Genomic DNA, 16,557 nt, shown 5'->3' on the forward strand with positions numbered 1-16,557 from the left:
AGCGATCAGTTTTGGAGAAATGGTTATGGTTAAATTTTCTGCTGACGTATTAATGCATGGATCTCTATTCCAGGTTCTTTTGTCTGCTTCCATCTCACATGGAGAGATGACTTTAAAGTTTTCATTCCCGTTAGCATGCATGTTCCTATTACATTACATATCATTCTCTGTTTGCAGCGTTGTAGCCATGTTGGTCCAAGGATATTAGAGAGACAAGGTGGGTGAGGTAATAAGGGATTTATGGCTTATTACAACAGTCTGTAACCCACTAACCCCCCTTTTTTGTCTTATGACTGCAAAGGTTTTCACAAGCCACTTCACTTAGAATGGTCTCTTTACAATGTATGTTAACTACTTATGCTAAGCAATTTTTTCCGCTTTGGATTAGTTGTGACACTTCTTCCCAGACCCGAAGAAGAGCTCTGTGTTGCACAAAAGCTTGTCTCTTTCTCCAACAAAAGTCAGCCCATTAAAAGATATTACCTCACCCATATTACTCAAAGATATTACCTCTCTAATATAATTCTCTAGTTGCAAGTTCCTTTTTACACAGACTACTGAATTCATTTTATAATCTTACAAACAGCTATAATCTTACAAACAGCAATACACCAATTCATTGAAGCTCACTTGTGGCCCGATACATAGTGTGGGTCAAACACATAGCAGTTAGTGGCAGGAAGGTTCCAAGGTGTAGCATACAAGAGAAGTTTGCAAAGTTGGGTAGTGCTACCTACTTTTGAGATCAGAGAGGGGATGAGAGAATCATTCCTTCCTGCAGCTTGTCAGGTAAAAATCATCACAGAGGAAAGTAAGGAAGTTTGAGACAAATTTTAGTTTGAGTGCTACAATTAGTGCCACATGCCTGATATCATTTAAAGGGCTAAGTGATAATTTGTGAAAAATTATTTTGTTTTATTGCCCAGTATATAAACAGCACAAACACAAATGTGTGAGGAATGTGAGAAGGGGACAGGAAAGAGCAGCTGTACCCATTGTACTCATCTCCTGCATATTATCCTAATGTTACTGTTTTATATAACCTAACATTCAGCTGCCACAGAGAAAGAATCGAATCAAGATACAGGGGCTGGAAGTGTCCCACATTACAGAAAAATGTTGAGATCCTCTGTTACTGTAAGTGTAAAAATGTAAAAATGACAAATGAGTGTCTGCATTTCTGCATAATTTTATATGAAATAATATTTTATTCCTGCATTTTGAGGCTAAGCAAAGTGGTGTAAAATGGTTCTAATCAGCAGAACACTTTAAAGCCAACCCCACCATTAGAGGTTTCTAAGAACAGATTAAACAAACACCTGTCTGCAATGGTCTCGGTCAGGGATCGGCAACCTTTGGCATGCGGCCCATCAGGGTAATCTGTGGGCGGGCCGTGAGACATTTTGTTTACATTGACCATCCGCAGGCATGGCCCCCTGCAGCTCCCAGTGGCCGTGGTTCGCCATTCCCGGCCAGTGGGAGCTGCAGGAAGTGGCAGCCAGCATGTCCCTGCGGCCTGCCACTTCCCAGAACTCCCACTGGCCGGGAACAGCAAACTGCGGCCACTGGGAGGTGCGGAGGTCTGTGCCTGCAGATGGTCAATGTAAACAAAATGTCTCGCAGCCTGCCAGCGGATTACCCAGATGGGCCGTGTGCCGAAGGTTGCTGACCCCTGGTCTAGGTTTGCTTAATCCTGCCTCAGCATGTGGAGATGGATTAGCTGAACTCTTGAGGTCCCCTCCATCCCTACATTTGTATGATTCTTTACTATTTGAAGAGGACTATTACGGGAAATGTTTTAGGGGGCAGGTTCAGTCTCTGTTTATGAAAAACCAGTTTGTCTTCATTTCTATTCCCCATAATCCTGTATCTAAATTAATTTCTTACAATAATTTATCAGTACTTCTGTGAAAGATTTATTTCCCCTAAGGCCTCTCTGACAAGGTAGAAAAATAATACATTCAAATGAATGAATGTTTTGAAGTTGAAAAATGCTGTTTCCGAATAAAATCAAATTGCTAAAAGCAAGAAGCTTTTACAACTTTGTATAAACTTCGCATTTGATTAATTTATTTTATCTTTAGCCATTTGTATTCAGCCCCCTTTATTGTAAGTCCTTCCTCCTACCCTATCTAGCAAAAGCCTTTACTATCGCATTAGGATCCTACCAGTTAGGGAGCAAGATGCAAGATCTGTCAATCAACTGCATTCATTAAGCCTCAGTCCAGCCCCTTTCCTCGTTTGCTTCCTAAATGCTAGAAATATAGCACTGCAGTTTCCTCAGTCCTTCTGCCCCATTTACCCTTGTCCATTCTTCTTTCCTCCCTCCTTCTAGTAATAAAAGAAGGGAGAAGACAGAACAAGGGGGTGAGAGGAAAGGATACAGATCCTATAGGAACAGGGAAAGCTCAAAAAGGGCAATAGAGAGAGTTCTCATCTGTGTGTCTGCCCCATTTCCTGGTACTAGCATTCTGGGTTCAAGTGGTAGCTCCTCTCTGCTTCCCAGGCGTTCTCGCACTGAAAATCCAGTGTGCAGTGCAGGTGTTGTGTGCTCTACTGCAGAGGTTCTCAAATTGTGGTCCATGGACCACCAGTGGTCTGCGAGCTCCATTCAGGTGGTCCGCAGATAGTTCCCTCTAAGGTGCGCACCTGGGCAGCTGTACACAAGGGAATGAAGGGCCACCCACCTAATTAGTGGAGCCACGCACGCATGACTCCACTAATTAGGTGCCTGGCCCCTAAGAAGACGCATATGTAAGGTGAGGTGGTGGCCTTGGGGGGCGTAGGGGGTAGGTGGTAGGGGACAGTGGGGTGAGAAGAGGGGGTGGGAGGATGTTCAGGGCTGTGGCGGCCAGAGAAAGAGGTGACTTTCCCCAGCTCCAGGGCTGTGGCTGCTGGGGAGAGACCCTCTGCCCTCCCAGCCCCAACTCAGGGGCTGCTGCAGTGGGGGAGAGAGGGCACTTCCATCACATTAGAAAAGTAAGACTACTGATATTAAAATAGGAGCTGTGTGCTTTTATTTGTAGAACAAAAAAAATGTTTATTAAGTTTTTTTATATCTAGTGCTTTTATCCAAAGTGCTTTACAAAGTTACCTAATGGTACAAACAACATTTGGAAAGATCATTAAGTGGTCCACCAAGACCTGCAGCAATTTTCAAGTGGTCCGTGGGGAAAAAAAAAGTTTGAGAACCACTGGCCTAGACACAGGGCTTGTCTTTTGCCCGTACAGAACTGGAGTCTTCTCTGTAGGATCTTGATAGCCTTAGGGCTAGAAAACCTGAGACCTCGGTATACTAGTCTGGGGTTTTAGTTTTTAAGTGGGACTCTTCCCCCTCCTGTTTGGAGAAGGGAATAGAGAGAGGATGGGAAAGTCCTTAAATGAAAAGGAAAAATAAGTCACTTTATCTCTTCATCATCCTGCCTTTCGAACAAGCTGAGGCCAGGTGGATTTGCATTCGACTCCTTCCCTGAGGTGTGGATATACATATGTGCCCTTTTCCTACTATGACAGCCTCAGTTTCCACTCTGAAAAATGTTCACTGTCCCTTTTCTCCCCCAATCCATAGCATAGGCTGTGTGCAATGCAGCAAATTAAAAAGGCATTGCATACTCAGATTCAATAAGTCATGATATCAAATAAATAAAACTTCAACTGAGTTAAGACAATCAAGCAATATTTAATGCAGTATAGGAAACATACCATATCTGAGGTATGTTTAGGTAAGGCAGCCTATTTGAGTTCATTTCTGACTAACTCCCTAAAACACTCACTTTTAATATGCTGTTCAGAATGAAGAAAAATCTTTTCTGATGCTTGATCTAATTTTGAATCAATAAGGCAATGATAGTTGTAACTAATTCTGTCAATGTGTTGGTGCAACCGTGCCTCCTCTGGCCAGAGCAAGCATGGCAGTTGAACTCACTCAGCCTGGTGGGCTGTTAGTCTGTTGTTGGTGCCCAGGGGTCTAAAGACACTCTCCACTCATAAATCCATCAGGGAACTGGTAGGGGAACCTCAGTCCTCCTATTCCACTTAGTTCCAACTCAGGGAACCTCAAACTAGGTAAGCTAGATCAGGGTTCTTCATCTCCAGCTGTGCTCTGAACTCTTTCCTACCTCCCCCAAGATTTCTGGAGGCTCTTCAGCCTGCTGGTCGGTCTGTCTGTCTCTTTCCAGCATAGTATCCCTGAATCACTCACTAGTAGGTGTTCCCTCCTCCAGCCCTACTTACTCTTCTAGCAGCTACCCTTCCCCTTCTACTTTCCAGTCCTTTTATCCTCCCAGCTGCATTGAGGTTGCCAATCAGCCATGGCCAGATAACCCTGTGTTAACCCTTTAGTTGCTGGGCTGGCATGGGGTACATACATCCCATGACACTAATTTATCACTACTAGGACCACCTGTGACCACAATTAGCTCTTAATGCTTAGATATTAATCCATACATTAATGTTTTGCCAATACATTGGCCATAGAACCCACCTGCTACACCACATGACAAAATGGATGAGGAACAATTACTAATTTTATCAGTTACTGAGCATTTATGAACCTCCCTTCTCAATTAAACCATTTTTCCCATTACAACATACATTTTTATATACTTTGTGTGTCCACAGCAAAGAGACAAAGAAAATGAGCTATTGACCATGGACTTCTTTCATGGTATATGGTTTATATATTTGATAAGCTAAAGATATTTGTTCAACCATCCACTATTTTATCAATTACAAAAGATATCTATAACCAAGTTGTGACAGAAATAATCTGTTAGAGTAACTCCTAATAAACTAAAAGCATCCTTCAATGACTATTATCTTATTAATTACAGAAAACACTTGCCCCATGTAGGTTACACGTCCTTTCCCTCTGCTTGGGCAGAGTCCTAATTGTCTATCACAGGGACAATGTCATAGAAAATAACACAGCTGGACTCCCGCTCCTGCCTGAGTAATTGTCTATACCTGAGGTATTCCAGAATGTTTGCCAAGGGCTGGGATATCCAACCATTACATTTTGATCATCCACCACCTGTGGAAGCTGCCTTTCAGTCAGGGTCTCCTAACCCAATGCCTCATTCAATTTGCCGATGTATTCTCTCTATAGGAGCCTGGAATCTAAGCAGGAGCCAGCTGAGTGACTGCCACAGAGTTGGGAATAATTCTCTTCCACTATACAACTCATGTACAGGGCTATCTTGTCTTACTGGGGGAAAGGGAAGGGCATTGATGTTTTTCTGCTACTCTCTACAACCTGTACTCAGGTATTTACTGGGTGGGGTTTAAGATGAGCCTTAGGGTTATGTACCTGCAAGTACACGTTTGTCAATTTCTGCTGTCATATGATCTTATCCCATATGTGGATATTGGATCTTATACCCATGCAAAGTGACTGTAACATTCTCTCCTTTTACAGCCATCTAAACTGGGGCCATGGAACTTTTCATGACTTCTGAATGTCCCTTGTGTGAACCTGTGATAAATGAAGGGGTTTGGGGGTACCTCCCTTTTATGGACACAAAGCCAGCCAGCAGCTATAAAATCCCTCTTAGTAGCTGTTCTCTAATTGTTCTACCTATAAAGGATTAAAAAGTCTTACTGCTATGCATAGGTAAAAGGAAGTGAGTGAGCACCTGGGCAAAAGAGCCAATGGGAAGGCTAGAACTTTTTAAAATTGAAACAAGACTCCCCTTTTGCCTGGCTGTTGTTCTTCTGGGGAGAGATGGACAGAACGGCAGCTGTGCTGTAAGAAGCTTGGGCCAGGGATGAAAAATCTTTGGTATCATATCTAGAAACTATGCATTTGAAACCCCAGATATGTAAGTAGATCAGGAAATGTCTTAAGAGGTTTGTGCACATGTTTAATTAGCTGGTAGCAACAGCTGGTTTTCTTTTTTCTCCCTTTCTTTCTTTCTCAGCTCTTTCCCAGAGGGGAGGTGAAAGGGTTTGAGGGTACCCCACAGGAAGGAATTCCCAAGTGCACCTTCCTAGGCTCTCAAAGGGGTTCTGCACTTGAGTGGTGGCAGCATCTGCCAATCCAAGATCAGAGAAAAGCTGTAACCTTGGGAGTTTAATACAAGCCTGGAGCGGCCAGTATTAATCTTTAGAATCCTTGCAGCCCTCACCTTCTGCACTCTAAGGGCCAGAGTGGAGGATTAGCCTTGACAGAATCTATGACAGATATTTTCCTGAAGCTGCTCACTTATACTGAAGCATTTTAATTGCTGTGACTCTGGCTAATAAACTTTGTCTATGCTAGAGAAATGTACTGGTCTAATAGCTATTCTGGCCCCTGAGAATGACTATGAAATACCTCCTATCCACCTATAAAAGTGCCGTAATGGGCTCACATGTGTTCCAAGTATAGATGATTGGGATTTTTTCAATTAACATTTTTTCATCAGAAAATGCTGATGTATTGAAACTAAAAGTTTTCATAGAAATGTACTGATCTCAACAAAAGTTTTAATCAGGAAAGTTTCTTTGGTCTTGACCAGAAATTTTATCCTAGACCTAAGAGACAGAAAGACCCACTCCTCCGGAATAGTCAGTAGCTCGGTGGCTAGGGCACTCAGTGGGGACACGGGAGACCTAGATTCAAATCCCTGCTCCAAATCATGTGGAGCAGAATTTGAATCAGAGTCTCTCACATCCCTGGTCAATGTCACATTCCTGTTCACCCCACACCAGCCCTGAAAGGGTTAAGGTGGCTCAGAAGGGGCTAATTAATAAGCACTAACTGAAGATGAAGCCCAGCTGGGAAGGGACAGGGTGAGCTTGTATAAAGCGAGGAAGTTGTGAGCAGAAGGTGGTTACAGACAGATTCTGCAGTCACTCTGGCCACACAAAGGTGGGTAGGAGTAAACCCACCAGGGAGCAAAAGCCCTGGGGTCCTAGTTCTCTGAGAAGGGTTTACTCAGAGGATTTGTGGGGAAGAAAGCCTGTAGAAGACAGAGTAGGAAGAAGTGAAGAGAAAGATGAGTGGGGGTTGATATTGTGTAAACTTTGGCTGCTCATAATATGGGTCTTGGACTAGAAGCTGGAGTAGCAGGTGGGCCCAGGTTCCTCTACCAGCCACTGGAAAAGGGGCAGGATTTGGGAATTAGACAACTGCCTGTGATGGCACAGGCAGATTATCTGGTGGGACTTGGCTGCCCTGAAATGGGAAGACTATATAGTGACCTAGCTGGAGAGCTAGTCACAGAGAGCACCCCAAGACCTGGAGAGCAAGAGGGACCATGCAGTGAGTGAGCAACAAAAGGGGGTGCTAGACTGACTGAGCTGATCCCCAGACCTAGTAGTGAGTGAAACACATTATAATACCCTAACCACTAGGCTATTGGTTGTTCTGGCATCTGTGTGTGTCTCTTTTCTCTCTTTCTTCCCCCCCCCCAGAAGGTCTCATTTTCCTTCTGGACTGGAACAGCAACAAATGTTCAAACAGTTTCATGAAACAGAAATCTTGTTTTCTGGCCAGCCCTAGTTCTAAGCAATGCCTGGATTAGACTCACTTTCTGGAAGACTAAAATCAGTTTAGTCTGGAACTGGTTTAGTGCCAGTGTGAATTAAACTGTTTGTTTAACATTAAATTGTTCAGACTGAAACAGTTCAGTCCATAGTTATTGTCTCACAGCATGGTAGTGGCCTTTCCAAGTCTGTCAGAATTTACTGTTTCTGGGAGATTTGAAGTACCCAGAGGGCATTGCAGATTAAATGATCTTGGACAGCACTCACGTGAACGTGGGGCAAAAGAACAAGGGTTCCTAAACCGGTTCAGTGTGACCATAGTGACTGAGCTATTTGTGCTTAAAACGGTTTAAACAATCCATTCTCTCTTGATAAATGGTTCAATGCTGTAATGTAAACACAACATAAGAAGCACTGGGAGGCTGACAGGAAGTGATCTGTCACAGTTCTGGGGTTAACTGCACCTCTGCTCCCTCAGTCTCTGGGTACCCCTTGAGGTCTGAGGCCTCTAGCAGTCACCTCTCTATGGGTGAGATCCCTCATTCCTCTCCCTCTGGAGTTTTAGGGTTGAAGTTTCCTTGCAATTCACTGTGCCTGTCCTAGCATGTCTGGCTTTAGTCCTCTGCCTGCAGTTCTGCTCTTTTCCAAGGGCTATGATAGTCTCTACCAGCAACCAACTGGTTTTCACAAAACACAGTATGCTTAGGAGGAAAGCATTCCAGAGAAAACATTTGATAAAACAATAGTCCATGTGCATGCTAAGCTTACCAGCTGTATCCCTGGTTGGTTTCCAGTCTTTCAAACCCTTCCAGCAGGGTTTTGCCCCATTGATTGAAGCCTCATGTCAGTTCATTACTCAAGGGAGAGTTCATTACTCTTTGTTCCCATGCTTCCTGAAACTGATAAAATGTCAGTCAGTGCCCACTTCCCCAAGGGGAAAAGCTTCACAGGCTGGATATCTGCGTTGGGAAATCCTTTGTGTATTTCAGGCATGACCAACACATTCACAGAAGCACATGGACACTGGTGGCTTTGGTTACGGGTCATGTTTATTGTAGCAGAAGCTCAGCTACACCCTGCAAAAGCATAGCTGTACCCCACTCGTTTCCCTCCCCCACATCCCGAGGAGTGAGCACTGAGATCCTTTTGCGTTTCCCCTTTTATTGTAATAATCAGCCTTCCCTCTCCCCAGGTCGGCAGTTCTCGTCTTGGTCTTGGCCCAATAATTGCCCTCTAATTTCCCTACTAAATTCCCTACCCATGTTTGTTTACCCTCGCTCATGACCACCGTTGCCATATAAGGGGTTGTTGAGCACCTGGCTGTCTCTGTCAGTGAATACCTAAAAGCTTGCAGTTTTGGGGTTTTCCATGTGTCTCTCTGCTGGCAACTCCCCACAATCTGCATAATTAGCATTGGGATTTTGTTAATTACAGCCTCAGGGATTCCAGATTCTACAGGAAACTGAAGAATGGGCCAGAAAGACCCATACAACTCTTACTGATATGAAAGTCTATGAATGCTCAATGAACTTGGCTACATTTATGCTGTCATGTACTATTTGTGGTGGTAGGGCTTTTACTAGTGGGTCAGATTCTTGTACCAAATATCGGGGTGGGGGGGGGGGGGAGAAAGGAAGGACAGAGACAGACAGAGAGAACCCTTCCACGAGATGCTTTAATGTACTGCCATATATATATCTGCTGAATGCTCAGATAAGGTATTGGAGAGACAAGGGGACCAGTTTTTCTCTAATATCCCGGGTCCAACTGGCTGGACAGTATAGTAAAGTTTAATATTTCATTACACCATGGGTGGCAGTGTGTAGGGTATGTTTAATGCCACAGCGAAATGCCGGCTGTGTCTTTTCGGTACTGTGTAGCTACATGTGTGAATGAAAGGCTCTGGTGGGGGGAGCTTCTGGCTCCTTTTCCTGCTGCTGGCGCCTTACCATGTGACAGGAAAGACCCCAGAAGAGGGGAGGCAGTGGGACACTACACTCCTAAAAATAGCAGAGTAGATGGGAGGTGGGAGGGGAGGTGCTGCTTGGGTGAATAGAGTACGTACCCACAGTGTTCAGGCATGTCCTTTCCGAAGCAGTGCCTCGCTGTCTCTGCTACTATTTATACCCATGCTGGGAGTGAAGTGGGATGTACCGGGGTGGCCAACCTGTGGCTCTGGAGCCACATGTGACTCTTCAGAGGTTAATATGCGGCTCCTTGCATAGGCGCCAACTCTGGGGCTGGAGCTACAGGCACCAACTTTCGAATGTGCCACAGGGCGCTCACTGCTCAACCCGTGGCTCGGCCCCAGCCCCACTCCACTTCTTCCCCTGAAGCCCCCGGCCCTTCCCCTGAGTCTGCTGTGCCCTTGCGCCTCCTCACCCCACTCTGCCAGCCTCCTCCACACCACAAAACGGCTGATCGTGGTGGGTGGGAGTCGCAGGGATGGAAGGTTAGGTGCTGGCAGTACTGCTGGTGGGTGGGAGACACTGGGGGCTGGGGAGCTGATGGAGGGCTGCTGATGTGTTACTGTGGCTCTTTGGCAATGCACATTGGTAAATTCTGGCTCCTTTTCAAGCTCAGGCTGGCCACCCCTGGTATATACTCTAATGCCACTGAGGAGTGAGTAGTGTAGATGTACTGTGTGTGTGTGTGTGGGGGGGGGAATGGACTGAGTCTCACATTCTTTCTGAAAACAAACAAAAAAACCCTGTTTCCCATTTCTCCACAATATTCACTTGATTCCCCTGTCCCCCAACACCTCTTTGGATCTTACTCTACTCCAATATTACATTGGAAGTATGTGGTCATCATGGAGGAAGCTTGTCTGAAGAAAGGTGGTAGCCTGACACACGGGTGTAGGGTCGTCATTCAAGCATCTTCAGTGATTCCCCTTTCATGGGGATGAGAGTCAAAAAGTAAGTGCAAGGTCTAGAAGTCTAATAGATACCCAGTTGAAACTGGAGCTGCCTCTCTCCATTGGTGAAAAATAATTATTCATCTAAAAAGGTGATGACACAGTAAAGTGTGTTAAAAGATTATTTTAACTGGGTCCCTCTTAAAAATAAATAAATAAAGGGTGACCATTTAAAATTGAGACTGTTCTCAATAGAAAAGCATGTCTCTTCTCTTTACTTTGTTTCTGATTAAACTTGCTTTTTCCCTGAATATGAGACAGGAAAATAACTGTTTGTGCCCAGGGGGAAATGAATCTAATAAGAGGATTTAAACAGAGTGAAACTCTAGACAAGTAGTACATGAGTTTAATTAGCAATCTAAATTTCATGTCTTTTCAATGACTTCTGTGTTGATAATTGTGAAACAGCACCGTTCTTAATGTACATATTTTAGTATGAAACTGAAATTAAACAGTTAGTTTGCCGCACTTTCTTCAGACAGTGCTTATGGGGATAACATCCAGGGCACAGTTAGGGTACGAATGAAGCATGAAGATCAATTTCTCAGATCGGTTTCATCAAATAGTTTTTACTGAGACAATCTAATTAGCTGAATTCTTGCGTGTGCCATTCTACAGATGGCATTTCTTAAAGTGCATGATACCATACTTGTCAGCAGGTGTACCTTGGTGACAAATATGGGACTTGAATGTGTTCTCAGTTGCATTAAAGAACAACCTATGTTTTTGAAGAAAATGTCACTCTTTGAAAGGGGATTTCAATGACACAGAAGAAAGATCGTGGCACACTCTTGGGATGGGAGAAGAACTGTATGCATAACCTTTTGTTCTCTCCAAACTCTTAAATCAGGTGGAACTCTCTCCCTTCATCCCCACCAGGAAAACCATTAAGTAGGCCTAATTTATAAGGCTAAGTCTCTTAAAAGAAACATTTAACCGTCTCTTTTGTTTTCCTCTGAGGAGATGTGCAATTCAGCTACTATAAAAATCTTTTTTTACTTATTTTTTTCTGCTTTCTCTCAATAGGTAGTGAAATATTTGAGTTCTATTGTTCTTCATAGACTAGAACAATGCGGACAATATCTCATTCACAGGCGTGGCCTCCTGGAAGCAGATTTCACATAAAATGGTGGTGGTTGTATCTGAGGAAAAGAAGCCATATATTTTTAACACCGCAGAGAACGCATCAGAAAACAATACATCCAGGACATCCACCTCATCCCCATTGCACAGACTCTCAGATCTAACCTGGGTGGCTAATGTACATTGGGAAGCACCCCTTCTCAAAAAGTTTGTTTCCATGGTTTGTTCTTTGAGTGGTTTTGCAGATGTCCACCTGTGGGGCAAATGCTGACGCATGTAGCCTAATGGTGGAATCTTCTTTAAGCCTGTTGGAGCACTCACATACCCCATTCTGGCCCACCCCTCAGGGTTCATCCTGGGGGGAAGGCTATGAAGAAGGGAAGCTGTGCTCTCTACTGCTTCAGTTCTATCCAATCACTGAGAGGGAAGTGAACGACTAAGATGGATCTTAGTGCTCATGCCTCTCAAGTGTCCCTCATCGTGCAAGACATCCTGCATCTGGCCCCAGTTTGTAAAGTGGTCCTGTGTTGCTACTGGGAAGTCCTGCTTCAGCACCCAGACACAACTACACCTGGCAGCAGTGATGGATACCTCCTCCTCCCCTGCTGTGTGTGTGATGCCTCTGTCCTACTGCTCCAGCAGCCACCAGGGACCAGGCCAGACAATGTGGGTGGGTAGTTTGGGAAGGCCTCGTGGGGTGTCCTCCTCTGAAATGGTAGAGGAGAGTCTAGAGGGGAGGGGAGACCTGGGGTCTCCCTGGGGGCAGGGGGAGTAGCTTACTAAAAAGCCTACCTCTTGTAGTAAACAGGAATCATTGTTTAGTTACACGAATTAATTTTTTTGTGTGTGTGTATATTAAATATATAACAGTGTGATCAAAAAAAAAATTGTCACTCATTTCAAGGTTTGTTCCTAATTTTGATGGTTACTATCTCTCATTTCAGGATCCAGGGTTGAAAGGTATGTTAGTGCCTTATAGGATTAGTTTTCTAGCATTTGTTTTTAAAGTTGTTTTAGTGTAGTTAGTGTTAACTATTTAACAGTAGACTATAAATTAGCATTTAGGTTTTAATAAGTTTCCATTTCATGACCTATGGAGGATCTGAAAAGAAGAAAATAGGCTTCAAGAGGTGTGCTTTCTTCCCAGCAATCTTTCCGGCTCTGGATGACCATGTGGTGTGCCTTGGACAGATGTGTTCTTTGTCTAGGTGATCCAGCTGTCAGACTTCCCACCTAGAGCTCATAAGGAGAGACAAAAGTAGGCTACAGGCATGCTTGGTTAAGGAAGCTTTTTCTGCTACACCTTCGGGTTCTGGAAGATCTTTGGAACTTAAGGCAAAGATGCCTATAGTGGCACCAACTTCATCTAGTAAAGCGAAGGTGCCCAAGAAGATGGTGGGATCTGCATCATCTTTGGGTCTGGGTTTGGCCCCACATTCAGGAGCATTGGATCCATTTGTGAAGGCTGTCAAGGTGTCCAAGGCACCTTCTGCTCAGTCTGCAGCTAAGGATCCTATATTAAAGCCACTGACTCTGACTGTGTTGATTCCAAAAAAGAAGATAAGGGAGAAAACTGCCACTGTTAGTAGTGCCAGATCCCATGAGTCAGATTTTTTGGTTCCTACTGATTTGGATCCATCTTCCTCCATTGCGGTTGCAAAAACTACATTTCCGCATACAAGGAATGATTCCAGGACAGACATTATGGATTTTAGACTTTACCCAGATCTGAGTATACGTAGAAGAGTGGCACTGCTGTCATTGCCAACCCCAGCACCAATAGCAGATCTGAAAAGAACTTTTACAGAAGTTCACCACGCTAGTTCAGATAGTTCTTAAGAACTGAATGAAAGATCTGTTTGGGGGTAGGGGGGAAAGAAGAAAGATATAAATCTGATACTTCAGATAAGAAGGGCAGGAATGAAGATGACCCCAGTGTTTCCCCAGACCGGTCTCTGCCTCTTCCACCTAAGACTCCCATGGGATTCAGGCAGATTCTTCTTTCTTTTTTTTTCTCTCCATCCTCTGGTGCCATGGTTTCTCTGGTTAGATCCATTGTGGATCCAAGGTTAGATTCAGAATTGGAAGAGGCTCAGGATAAGATCAGATGATCTGAGCCTTCTAGGTTTGTGGAAAACCTGCCCTAGATGTCTGTCTTGTGGTCAGTTCGTACCTGCTCACCCTATGGGTATATTTCCCAACACTAGCTATTGGAAAGACTGGCAATCACGAACTCCCGGGTTTCATTGGGCTTTGTGTACAACATTCTTTGAAAATCCACATAACGAATGAATTAGTGAAGTTTCTGCTGGTAACTGGATCCAGTTACAATGGGCTCTTGCTTCTCCCACTCTCGGCCTGGATCTGCCTGCAGATCAGACAATCATACCTGACTCATCGTCTGAGGAGGAAGAGAAGTTTGGAGGAAGAGAAGTTTGTCCCTCTCATGGAACAACAGGTGGACACAAAGATTTGAGATGGAATTGTCTCCTGATGGGAATGTGGGCATTGCTTCTGCAGCTTCTCCTTCAGAGTCATCACATCAGATATTCAACATCTTAGGTGCTCCCTCAAGGAATAGGATTTCTGTACCTATATTAGATGTTTACAACTTACTAAAGCTATTTGGGCTGCTCCTGCTTCCTGCCAACACATTGCTAAGAAGGCAGATAACTTGTATGAACTCCCATGTGAGGATTTTTTTTTTGTATTTTGTATTTTCATACTCTCCTGACTCCCAATTTTTTGGTGGTTGCAGCTGCAAGTAGTGGATTTAGGAGTGGTCAAATTCATTATATACCTTCTGACAAAGATGGGAAGAAACTGGATGTCCCATTACCATTTTCATCTATGGGAAGAGAGCTATGGTTGTTCTAGACTTACCTGATAAGAGGAAATTTGCCACTTCTATACCGACTGAAGGTCAGAATGTGTCAAAATAAGCCCTCTGGGCATTCTTTGATGCTCTGATTCTGCAGCTAGGGCTTATCTGCCATCACTCTAAGACTGGTCTCCAAACTGTAGGGTGCACCCTGCTGGGGGGCATGGAGGAATGTTTGGGGGGCATGGCATGGCCAGGCCAGCCCCGCCCCGATCTGGGCTGGGGAGGGAGCACCACTCAGTGTCTCTCTGCCTCCAGCTCCACTGTGGCCCAGCAACAGGTCCAGCCCCGGTCTTGGCCTCTGCCCCCAGCTCCTGGCCCTGACCATGGCCCCACCTGAAGATCCATCCCAGACTGCAGCTCCAGCTGCAGCTCTGCTCCTGGCCACAGCCCCAACTGTGGGCCTGATCCCAGCCCTGGCTTCCAGCTGCGACTGTGGGTCCACTCCTGACCAAGGCCCTAGCTATAGTGCTGGCCCCCTCCCAATTTGTGGCCTGGACCTTGGTTCCAACCGCAGCCAGCTCCTGGCCCTGGCTCCAGACCATGGCTCCAGGGAGGAGGGCGGGGATGTGGACCATGTAAGTGGGGGGGGGGGCACGGACACAAGTTTGGGGACCACTGCTCTAAGAAGATGTGTCCATTGAGATACTCTTCATTGGCCAATTGATACTAGGCTTAAGTCTGAGGATCTCCCTTTCAAGGGTGATGGTAGTCTTAGTAATGAGACTCTTCCAAAAATTTGTCTGAGACGACTTACTGCCCACTCACTTCAGTTATGCCTTCGTATGTAAAAGAGACCATCTACTCTTTCTGTTTGTCATCTGACACACACATTTATCCACATCCTCCTCATATTTTTCAGCCTCAAGACATCAGCAGCAACAACAGCAGCAGCCTACTGTTTGTGAGTCTCAACAGAAGATGCAGACTCTTAGATCCAGGCCAAAATCAAAATAATCTACTGCGCCCTTGTCATCCGTGAGTACAAGACCTCAGATTTGACATACGGTCTGTAAGTTAGAGACCAGTTGGCATAATTCCTACCTTTTGTTTTGTTTGGAGACCTGCTAGTCCCGTTTGTCAGCAATTGGAGGCTTATGATACCAGACCAATGGATTCTAGAGATAATAGAAACATAGGTGTGCGATTCAGTTCAAAACAACATCTCCTTTCAATTCTCCCTACCCTCTCCTCTCTCAAAGCTTTTCTTCTGTTGAAAAGCAACTTCTGCACTCTGATGGAAGCTATAAAGGAAGTTTCAGAAGATCTATGGAGTCAAGAGTTTTATTCAAGATATTTCATAATGCAGAAAAAGGAGTCTGGTTTCTCTCCTATTTTGGATTTAAGAAAGTTAAACTTCTAAATGAATTTGTTCTGGAATGCTAACTCTAGCATCCATCATTCCCTCACTCTCAAACATGGATTGGCTTGCAACTCTTGATTTCAAGGATGCCTATTTCCATCTGACTGACTCATCAGAAATAACCGTTTTGTGGTAGGACGGCGACTTGTATTGAAAATGTCCTCCCATTTGGCCATTCTACTGCTCCAAAAGTCTTTACAAAGTATCTTTTTGCAGTACATCTCAGAAAGCAAAATATTTTTGTTTACCCATATTTAGATGACTGACTGCTGAAGTAAGCATTGTGAGGTGCTGCTGAATCACATTCAATTTACAACTTCTCTTCTCACAGCTCTGGTAGTGCTTCTCAATGTCAAAAAAAATCATACCTCTGTCTGACTCAGAGAATCCTTTTTATAGGATCTGTGCTGGATTTGGTAGTAGGCGTGGCTTTTCTCCCAGAGGAGAGATTTCTAAAGATGAGCCTCGATATCAGAGCTTCAGCATCATGTAATGGATAAGACAGAGTCTGTCTGGGCGAAAATCACATTGGGGGAGAAAACTACTAGAGCCTCCCCTGGGACAGTGCTTGGGGTGTGCTATAGACCGCTGGGATCCAATTTGGATATGGATCCAAATGTTTTTAATGAAGTAAATACTAATGGGAATTGTGTGATAGGCTGGAGGACAAGTGCTAGTAATAATAGGGCTCAGATTTTCCTGGATGTGATAGCTGATGGATTCCTTCACCAAGTAGTTGCTGAACCAACAAGAGTGGATGCCATTTTAGATTTGGTTTTGGTGAGTAGTGAGGACTTCATAGAAGAAATGATTGTAAGGGACAACCTTGGTTCGAGCGATCATGAG

This window comes from Natator depressus, chromosome 1 (genome assembly GCF_965152275.1).
Source record: "Natator depressus isolate rNatDep1 chromosome 1, rNatDep2.hap1, whole genome shotgun sequence".
Lineage (NCBI taxonomy): Eukaryota > Metazoa > Chordata > Testudines > Cheloniidae > Natator > Natator depressus.